The 10,319-nt window shown below is 43.1% G+C and overlaps 1 protein-coding gene across 10 annotated transcripts in view; it reads right to left on the bottom strand.

Moving 5' to 3' along the window:
* Positions 1 to 4,450: 4,450 nt before the first annotated feature.
* Positions 4,451 to 10,319, bottom strand: part of MPPED2 (metallophosphoesterase domain containing 2) — a 194,172-nt gene continuing 188,303 nt past the window's right edge. For all 10 annotated transcript variants that reach the window (XM_090140130.1, XM_090140132.1, XM_090140133.1 and 7 more), the window contains 2 exons: positions 5,847 to 6,039; positions 4,451 to 4,546 (listed from right to left, as the gene is read on the bottom strand). The gene's annotated coding sequence lies outside the window, so the exon portion shown is untranslated. The remainder of the gene's footprint in view (positions 4,547 to 5,846; positions 6,040 to 10,319) is intronic.

Here is a 10,319-nt window from a genome sequence, read left to right as displayed (position 1 = left end):
TTCTTACTTGACAGAGAAGTGAGGAAATGAAGATCTTTTGCCTGTTTTAATGATCATTTGTCACACATCTGAACAGCTCAGTTCTTAGTTGGCACGCATGCGGATGAATTCGGACACAATAATGTTTGTAGAAACTTGATCTTTATGCACACGTGGATGGTAGTTTCTCCCCAAAGAATTAAATTTTGACGTAGCCAAGGGACAGAAATCGTATCAGATGACTTAATTACATTATTATGATTAACAGTTCAAGTTACAAAACTGACTGGTGACACGGGAAGCAAACCACAGGCTATCTAGTAAGTAAACATTTCTTTTAAATTGTTGACTGAATCTGAATAATGAATAAATCTGAGGAAATTGCAATCTGCTTGTAGAAGTTCCATAAAAGAAAAACGAGCTAAACTCTTACGCTGAATTATTAATGTTGGTATATTTGCTTTGCTCCAGTTATTTGTAACCTAGGAAATGTGAGTTGCGTGTGTACGGTGTACGTCGCTTTAATATTAATCCAGTTGCCAGCACAGATCTAACATAATGAGAGGGACCCAAGTCTCCATTTTCAGACTACTTTTAACACGAGTGAAATCAGACTGGTGCAGCTCTCTGCCCTGAGCCCAAGGACCACGCGTGACCGTGCTGCCCAAGGCCACAGCTCACAGCAACACGGTGCCCCAAGGAGCGCGTGGTCACCTCCCAGCCCACGTGTGCTGTGGTTATGCCTGGAGGGCTCTTGGTCACTGTCAGCTAAAAGGGGATGGATGGTAAAACCGCTGTGTATTTCGACACGGCTGTGTACAGCTGCCAGGACTGAGCCAGAACCGGAGCTCCCGTCCTTGCTGGGACATTACTGCAGAAGGTGGTGTTATACAACTTTGCTTCTTCCCATTCACAGGGCTGCTTTATTATTCATAAATACAAATCTCCATTCCATCTTTTTACCCTGTCTATAAATACCTTCAGTTACACCAAGTGCAGGAATAAAGTTCTATTAAAGGGAATTGTGAATTGCAGTTATATTTTTAGATCTGAGCTTTTTGAACTTTTTGCTAATTTTGTTTCAGTGTTTCCCAGGAACACAGTGATTTCAGTACTTGCAGCTGGGAAGGGTGTGACACACTGGGTGTCGAAGCCCTACATTTATAGCCCTGCACAGACATAGGCCCACCATTGCTGTCCTGGTTTTGCTTTTCACAGAATCACAGAATTTGTAACAGATCTATAGAATAGATTTTATGATGATAGAATTCATTGAATTATAATGATAGAATTTAATAGATTATAGAATTATAATGATAGAATTTGCAGTAGATTTTCAGAGAGTCCCAGCCTAAAGGGGCCATCTCTGGGGCTGAGAAAGTTGTCTAGATCTCCATGGACACATGGACACATTTTCCTTGGAAGATCATGGATCTTATCTGCCTGAAAGAGATGCTAAGGCACATGCAAGATGAGGAACTGATCCGAGATAGTCAGCACAGCTTCACCAATGGCAGATCATGCCTGACCAATCTGGTGGAAAGCATCAGTGGACAAAGGAAGGACAACTGAGGTCATCTACTTGGAGTTGCACAAGGCCTTTGACATCTTTATCTCTAAATTGAAGAGAGATAGTTTTGAAGAATGGACTATTGAGTGGATAAAGAATTGGTTGGATGGTCGTCGCCAGAGGGTTGATGACAGTGGTTCTATATCCGGTGGAGCCGGTCACGAGTGGTGTCCCCTAGGGGTCTATCTTGGGATAGGTATACTTCAACATCTTTGTCAACAACATAAACCATGGGATTGAGCGTATCCTCAGCAAGTTTGCTGATGACACTAAGCTGAGTGGTACAGTTGATAAAGTAGAAGAAAGGGATGGCATCCAGAGGGACCTGGACAGGCTTGAAAAGTGGGCGTATGAGAATCTAGTGAGGTTCAACAAAGCCAAGTGCAAGGTGTTGCACTTGGATTGAGGCAATGCCAGATCTGAGTACAGCCTGTGAGAAGAAGACTTTGAGACCGGTGGAGAAGGGCTTAGGAGTCCTGATGGACAGAAAGCTGGAGATGAGCCAGAGGTATGCTCTTGCAGATCGGAAGGCCAACAATATCCTGGGCTGCATGAAAAGGGCAGAGGCCAGCAGGAAAAGAGAAGGGATTGTCCCCCTCTGCTCTCATGAAGCCCTGGAGTACTGGGGATGGGTTGCATGGGGCCCTGGGCAGACTGATCCAATGGATGGCAACCCTACACACAGCAGGGTGTCTGAACTAAATGTTCTTTTAAGTCCCCACCAACCTTAGCCATCCTATGATTCCATGATTTTACAGGTCTGTTTTTTGTGTTTTGTTGTTTGTTTTTTTTTTTATGGAAGGCAGAAATCTGCGTAGCCTTAAGGCTTTAGGTACTGGAAGAAATTTTTCAAAATGTGGTGCTTACTGTGTTCACTGTTTCTATCAGCGCAATAAAAATGCTCCTCAATATGGGCCCCATTGCTAGAGATTAGAATTTGCAGTTCTAATTGAAGGTTCTCAGCTACACTGTGCTAACCTGTCAGATGCTGTATACCCACCATGACTAATAGTGGTATGAGAATGAAATATTACTCATCTGGTCCAAAATCTGCTCTCCCTGGGACATGTATGGCAGAAACAATAGCAGGAGCTGGCTCTCTTCTTGGGGCTTGTTCCAGGCTTGTGCCAAGTCCCTTGGAAGGATCAACTACAAATGTGTGAAAAGAATGTGTCAGGCAAAATTCAGGTCCAAGCTTCGTGCTGTGAAAGGCTAGTGACTCTGGTGGGGTTCGATCCAAATAAAAATGCCCTTTCTATTAATTCAAAAGGTACAGTACCAGAAGTGAGGTCACTGCAGAGCTTGCAGAGCTCCTCTTTTAAAAGGCTGGCATGGTTGCACAGCGCGCGTTGTCTTGGGGTGGATCTGGCTCTCAGACTGAGCTCATATTGCTGAGCTGCTCTGCACAGAGACCAGGAGGATGCTAGTTTCTGAAAGGCTGAGAAGTTTCCCCTCTTCTTATTTCCTGACTGTGTATGCCCCAGAGGCTTCTTAACAGCAGAGCCCAGCATCAAAAATTAAAAGTAAAAAAGGAAGGGGGGAGAGGAGGGATGAGAATAACAAGACATACCTGCTGCAGTCCTGGCTGTATATTCCCTCTGTGTCCCACTGACGGTGTCATGTGGAAGGGAAATTGTTCTATCAGTGACTGTGTTAGATTCATGACCCCACCACAACCTTGAATTGGCCTTTAGTTGTCGCTGATGGGAACTGAAGAACAGCTCCTGTCGACATGATTGCTGCTCTCCAATGAATCAGAACACGCAGGGCACAGAGCAGCACATTAAACTAGCAACAGAAATATATCACTGTACTTTTATATAGATGTATTGCTTTTGCCCAGGCATATAAATGATTGGGCTATCCACTTATTTTTTTTCCAAGGACTATAAATTAAAAATAAGCTAAGGGTTTTGAAATTATGTTCTCTTTCTCACCCTCTTTTTTTTTTTCCTTCCCCTTCTCTTTTTTTTTTTCCTTTTTTTTTTTTTTTAAAGCTGGGTAGCTATTTTAGGTCCACAGTAAAACATTTTAAAGGTAATCTTACAGCCTGTGTCTATTTGAGCAGCCTTTTTTTTCTGAAAGAAATCTACTACTGCTGTTCTAGCTCAGGTAATTTAACACTTTGGTTTGTTGCAATAAATGCACACATCCCTGTGCTTCTTTTGCAGCTAATGAATGCTTACCGGGCTGTATTGTTTAATATACTATAATAAGTATTTTAGAAGGCAAAATCTAAGTGTATCATATGTTGTTTTTTTCACACCAACAAATATTTCATAAACTAGGATTATTTCAATTTGCATTAAGCAAAGGTCACTCTGACTTGAAAATTCATTTGATGTATGGCTGCGTAATTTAACGTAGCGCCTCCAAAATTTAAACATTTCACCATCAAACTGCTTTTAATTTTTGTAACATTCTCTGCTTGTTGATTTGGTTATCTTTAAAATTACCACTTAATTCAAAGGCGATGTCACCAAACTTGCCATATTATACCTGCAGGAGATTCTGATATGTTTTGCCCATGGGCCATTTCCAGCTCTTGGTGTGCAGTTCATACCAAGTTAGCAGCGAGATGCAGAAAGAATAAGCAACCTGTTTCCCTTGCAATCTTTCCACTTCTCATTTTTCTGGGGGACAAAATGCAGAACAAAAATCATCAGTCCATTTTTTTATGGTAGGAGGCTGAGGCACTATCACAGTTTTTGTTCCAATGGAAAGAAAAATGCCCTGCAGCTCAGCACTGGAAATTCTTGCAGATGCAAGCAGCCCCTTGTCTTGGGGAGCTGAACAACTGACTGGCATGAGGTAAAGTTTTCCTACAAGGATCTGTAGGACTGAGCCTGCCAGATCACCTACTGCTCATTTTCTGAACATGCCATAACCATAACTTCTTACCATTCACTTTTCTTGGAGTAGCTGCTGAAGAAGTTCAGCTTTAGCTGTGTGTCTGTCTACTGGATTGAACGAGCTCCTGATCCACCAACATGTGACCTGGTCAAAGAAAACAGAACTGATTACAGCTATTTTCCTGCCAAAGTGTCATATGCCATTCTTAAGTATCTTTTTACCAAGCATCAAATGACTGAGTCTTTATACCACGTGCTATCAAAACTAGTATGGTATAAATAATTGCATTGCTTTCTTTTGAAAAGACCTGTAATTTCTAGATCTTATGATAATGTGGTCATTCAACATTTTGAAGCTTTCAGCCAACTGCTATTCCTGGCAGTAACACTTCACCACACCATGATTTTGGCAGTATTTAAAACTAGATTCATTTCAGGCCTCCCGAGCAGCGTGGGATATCAGGAAACAGATTTAAAGCCTCTGCAGTGTGGGAGGGTGGGCAGTGCATGACAGGCTGAGCACCTAACTGCTTAGGAAGGAACAAGACCTCAGCCCCCTGCTCAGCTGCCTCTGAGCCACTGTGCTTTAATTCCTTAGGTGCCTATCAATAAATCTTGCTAAATGCTGCTGGCATAGTCAGAGTTAGCCGGGATCTTTAGAGCTGTGCACTCCAATACTGGCTTGTGCTAAACTTCCACCAAGAGCCATGTTAACCCACAGACTATTGGCTGATGGAAGGAGGGGTGATCTCCTCTTCTTTGCTTTCCCAAGGAAGGGAAATACAGGAGAAAGGCTGCCTAGCTGCAATCTAAGTGGAGACAGATGCTTAGCTCTCCGAAGCAAAATGCTGAGACTGGGGCTCGATGTTTTGTCTCTTGCCAGCTTGGGGAGCTCTGTGTTGAGTGTGCTGGCCTCCAACCCACAGGACCAGTGGCCTCTGGAGCCCTGCCAATGGGGGTTTTGGGGTGCTGTCAGTCAGACACAGCTGTTCCTTGACAGCTTTTGAGCCCAGATCAACATCTATTCGTGTCTGACCTCATCCTTAAGATAATCTGGATAACAGATGCTGACAACCTGTTCTCCAGATTATTATTTAAAAAGTGAAATCATTTTATTCCAAGGAAAAGATGCTTGCTTTGGGGCTGCAATACTGCACAGAAGTATTTGGCTCCCTTTGCTGGTACACATGCAGTTTGCCACATGGCCTTGAAAAACCCAATTAGCTGCTGCTTGATTGCTTGAGCTGGGAATAAGAAGTTTTTTCTTTGCTGTTTTATAGAGCTGCTGTAAGCCCTGACTCTCTGATAGCTTTAACACACACTAATTGTTTACAAATTAACTTCCAAGCATGACCAGTGCTGTATCTTGGGCCTAATGAATTTCCACATCGGAGGGCTCCCACCTGAGATACTTTAGGCTGCAGGGTGAGTCTGTTTGCCTTTACCTGCAGGGGCAATCCTGCTGGAGGGGAAAGATGGGGGCATGGCAGTCACCAAGGCAGAGCTGGAGAAAGGCCACGTTGTTCCTTGGAAGGAAGGAGGGATGGAGACCGACAACTGCTGTGAGGCCACTGAGCCACAGCCAACTCCTGCATGTTGTTTTCTTTGTTAAAGTTCTGAGTCATCCTCTAATCTGGTCTGAAAAGGCAGGGGAGAAGCTCGTGTGAGTAGCCATGGAGAAGACAGAAAATTAGAAACTGTCAGTGCTGGCTGTCTCAGACAGGAGCAGCAGCAATCAGAGCACAGCACAGATCCCAGTTGGGCATTCCAACTTACACCGAGCTACCACCCAAAGCTTGCCACCTAAGTGAGGTGAAGTTTAAGTTATCAGCTGCCTTGTCACCTCTGAACTCAGAGAAACTGAAAATACTCCCACCCTGCAAGTATGAATGGAACCTGAAGGACACGTGGAAAGTCATTACTGAAGGGTGCTAACTTTTCTGATAATAAATTAGTTTTCTGACTCCTTGAACATTCTGTCAGCCAGGACAGTGGATTGTTTTATGGCCCGGGTCTGGTGTGCTGTTTGCTTATGGATGTTATGAATGTCTGTGATTTTATTTAGGGCTTAGGTTATCGCCAGATGTTGAGATTGCACAGAAAAAAAAAAAAAAAAAAAAATCTTGATATGTCCTGGGCTGATCTGTTCATCCAGCAGCTTACATGGAGGCGAAGGTTGACAAATTTCTGATATCAAACCCAGCTGTCAGAACAACACGGGGTAATAGCTGTCCTTGTCAAACGCGCCAATTAATTCACTAGACTGTCAATGTGGGGATAATTGATAGATTCCACAATCTGGCTGAGTAATGAAAGTCGGATGCATTACTAAGTCCACTTCACCTCCTAAGAGATCTCCTAATGTAACCTGAGCTGTCAGCGCTGTGGCAAGGGATGCTTGGATAAAAAACCCAAAACAACAGTTTTCTGCAATGGCAAGCAGAGGTTTCATAGGAATCCTTATTTGAAGGGTAGAAAAATATTATGCGAAGGAAAAAAAAAAAAAGAATATGACACAGTGGAATAATATTGTAGAGTGGCAGTTTTATCCAAATACTCTCTGGAGTGGAATGGAAAATATGAATTTCTCTGTGGGAATCTGTGTTGTGAGGGTCATTGTTCTGACGAGCTGTTTCTAGAAGAAAACATGGCCATTGTCTTAAAGGCTGCAGCTGTCAGAAGGAAGCATCAACTAAACATGCTCATCAGCACAATCGTTTGTCTGATCTACTGCTTTTTGTTAAGAACTTCCAGAACAAAACATTTGCTGTTAGACTTCTCTGACTGCTGTGCTAGCTTGTCTACTTCCAATATAGACTATATTTTGAATAAACAGTTTAATAAGCAGTTGAGCTTTCTGAATTTAGAGGGTGATTTTCGTTTAAAAAGTAAAGCAAAGTTGTCTTCCTTACTGCCACAGCCCAAGGATCAGGTGGTTAAACCTATTGCTGTGGTGTGTGCAAGTCAGAACTGCTCTCATAGCCATGGACTACGACAACAACAGCATAATAAAATACAGAATACAATCTTGATGGAGAAATCCAAAAGCCATGTACACAAGCAAGATCATAGCGTGACAAAAAATAAGCCTGATGGTCAACAAAAACCTCAGAGTAGAACTGATATTGCCTTTTTGAACCACCTCGTCTGCTGCTGCCAGTGCAAAGGAAGGAGGGATGAGTGCCTGATGGCCCTGTCACCCCTAATGCACAGCCCAACAGGAATGCACAGCCCATGCAGGAATACATAATGCACCCAAACCCCCCTGTGGAATGAGGAAGTACGTAACTACACTGAGCCAAGAAACGTAACTCACCTTCTTTCAGCACACCTTGATTTTCCAGGGTATCACAACTAGAGGACACTGCAAATGTATCAAGAACCATCCAGATCATCTAAACGTACTTCAGAAACAGCTGCCTGCTGCAAAGAGCAGGGGGCAACGCCAGGCCTGCTCCTCTGTGCTCAGGAGTGGTACAAATTAAACCAGGGAGTCATAGGGAGGGAAATAAGTCACCTGGGAATTCAGTGCATGAATTTCATAGGGAGGGCCATAGCACTGCTCCTTTATGCAGTTCAGGAGACGACAAAATACATTACAACTGCTGGCAAAGATGAGAAAAGCAAGTTTAAAAGGCCTGCCTGTGCTGCGTAGCCCAGCTTTCCTATGTCTTATGATTTATGTACTTATGGATGAATTTAATACTCCATGATCAAGAGTTCAAATAGTGGCTGTATTAATGATTTCAAAATAACCTCTAAATCCCAGGATGGCGGTAGAAATTTTCAGCTTGGTCTTAATCTTCTGACACTTTTTATTAAGAGCTAAATTAAGTGCTGTTGCCTTATGATAAAGCAGCTTACAGGAGTGTGAGCTGCAGCGTTGTCCCTGTAGCGTATTTACAGCGTGTGCTCTGAGCTCAATTTCTGCTTAGACAGACTAGATCTTTCCCAAAAGTGAATCACCAAAGGGAAAATTTCCTGTCTGATTTCTTCTCACATTTGGTTGATATTTGATTAATCCTTACCTAGTGTTACCTAGTCTAAGTTTTGAGGGCGGTGTACCTTATTACCTATGTTTAATAGAGTATTACTGATGCAGATGTCTCAGAATAGAAGAACCCAAGTCCTCCAGACCATGAAGAGTCACTTTGGCTCATAACTGCCACTCTTTCTTCCCTTTTTTCCCAATAAATGACACTCACAGGGCCTCTAGCTCACAAGTGTTATGCATTTTGCTGCAAAGATCTACCTTATTCTGAAGTTTAGGTCTGCAGATTGTGACCAAGGCAATATTAATAGGTATCAAAGAAATATGAGAATCATCTCACCATTACTCTTTCTCTCTTCCTCCAACCTGTTCCCTAAAGTATATTGATCTGTAATGTGCTTGTTTTCTTGAGCCAGTATCAAGAGAGTGTGTCTGAATCAGGGACAGAAATAAGTGATGTCTGAAGCTGTTTTGAAACTCCAGTTTATTCATACACTGTGACTCAATCCCAAAGATGCTGCAGTTTCTAAATCAGAGGTAGTTTTACCTGTTAATTAAAGGTAATACTATCCCCAAAGACCAAACGTGTCATCCCTAGTCTTCATTTTGTAACTATAAAGTATCAGAAGAGCTGATATTGAATGCTTGAGATGTACTACAGAGACTCTGACAAGCCATAGCATTCCTCCCCATATGTTACCATCAGGGCTGCTCAGGACACTCCTACTGCTGATAATACAGAATTTGCTGACAATACAGAGGCCAGCTAGTGCCTTTTTGTGCCTCAAAGTTTTCATCCACACCCACTCAAACTCCTTGTTGGCTGTTAAGCTTCATGTCTGTGTATTATTTGAGCTCTCAAAGTAATCCTAAAGCTACAACCGAACGAGAAAAGTAGAAAAGGTGGGAAAGGAGTGATGCTCGTGCTGGTGGCAATCACAGCCCATGAGAAGCAGCTACAGCAATACTGGGCTTTGCCATGAGCACAGTAGGATGAGAACATGAGTGTGACAACAAGTGATAAACACTACCATAGGCAGGCTGGGAAGCACGGCCCTGGTAGCCAGGGTGAGAGGGTGCAGAGTTGCAAGTGAAAAGCAGGCAATGGAGCTGCCAGTAGAAAGCCTTATCCATGCAAAGGCAAAGGCACCTACTGCTGCTCTATTCAGCTAGATCTTGAATAGAAATGTACAACATCTCTGAGTAACTTGTACCACTGCTCTGTTTTCATGGTGAAAAAGACTTTCTTCTACCACTCAGAACCTCTCAGATTTCAATTTAAGACAGTTCTTGTCCTTCCACTGTGCACCCCTTTGAAGAGCCAGGCACCACTTGTTTGTTTTCTTGGGGAGCTGCTGCTAGATTCCATCACATCTGTCTCTTCTCCAAGTCCAACAAGAGCAGCTTCTCCACCCAGGGCAGGTGTTCCAGCCCTGGATCATCTCAGCCATCCTCACTTCATCCTATCTTGTGCTGGAAGTCTCTCGCAAGTGCCCACATTTTCTTCCAGCCTGGTGTTCACCACACCTGCTTCAACAGGCAAGTTCCTTCTAGGCTCAAAGCTTTGCGTGTGTACTTGCTGAACTTCAGGAGGCTCCTGTTCTTCCAGTTTAAGTCCCCTTTAAATACTGAGAGATCTCCGGACTGGAAGTGAAATGCTAACGTTATTTTAACCATCTCCTGGGCACTGTGAGGAATGCAGGGTGTTATGCTAGCAGATGCTATTTCTTACAGTGCATTTGGGTATATCCAGAGAGGAAAAAAAAATGGAAGTGAGGGAGATGCACAGAGTATCCCACTGCATCCCGACCTGAGGTTAGCTGATTGCCTGTTTGGTACAAGACTTGTGGCAACACTATCTTAATGTTGTGGCCTTCAGAGAATGCAAGATTTAAGACTTGAAGGAAAGAAAAGCATAGATACTCAG

This window comes from Phasianus colchicus, chromosome 5 (assembly GCF_987193195.1).
Source record: "Phasianus colchicus chromosome 5, bPhaCol1.hap1.1, whole genome shotgun sequence".
Lineage (NCBI taxonomy): Eukaryota > Metazoa > Chordata > Aves > Galliformes > Phasianidae > Phasianus > Phasianus colchicus.
This window is presented reverse-complemented; position numbering and strand designations above follow the sequence as displayed.